Below are 464 nucleotides of genomic sequence, written 5' to 3' on the forward strand. Positions count from 1 at the left end.
AAAAAAGATTAATAGTCATTAAAGCATATGAAGTGGAATATGTATAGAGGTATGTCTCTCCAAAAGAAAAATAGGGAATTTAACATTTTATGCAGGAAAATTCAAAATATACATTCATACTAGACTCATAAAAATTGAAAAGGAGAGCGCCCACACAATGACATTTACATAGGAGGGAGAATCCTAAGAAACATAAAGCTAAACAGTATTTTTTTTTCCATTAAAAATGAATTGAGCAGATGTTATCAGAGGGTCTTGATAGGAAGATTTATATTTACTATTGCATCTTTCCAGGATAGAATCTATGTTAGCCTTTGTTTCTTGTTCTCTAATTTTCTTCCATTGCCATAATTTTGCAGTGTAGATTTTATACTGTGTATGCCTTCAGTACCTTGCCCTTCAGACAACTATTTCGATTTGTGTTCTGCTTGACTGGATCTGCATCATCAGATGGCTCCGTGTCA

This window comes from Suricata suricatta, chromosome 14, assembly GCF_006229205.1.
Source record: "Suricata suricatta isolate VVHF042 chromosome 14, meerkat_22Aug2017_6uvM2_HiC, whole genome shotgun sequence".
Taxonomy (NCBI): Eukaryota; Metazoa; Chordata; class Mammalia; order Carnivora; family Herpestidae; genus Suricata; species Suricata suricatta.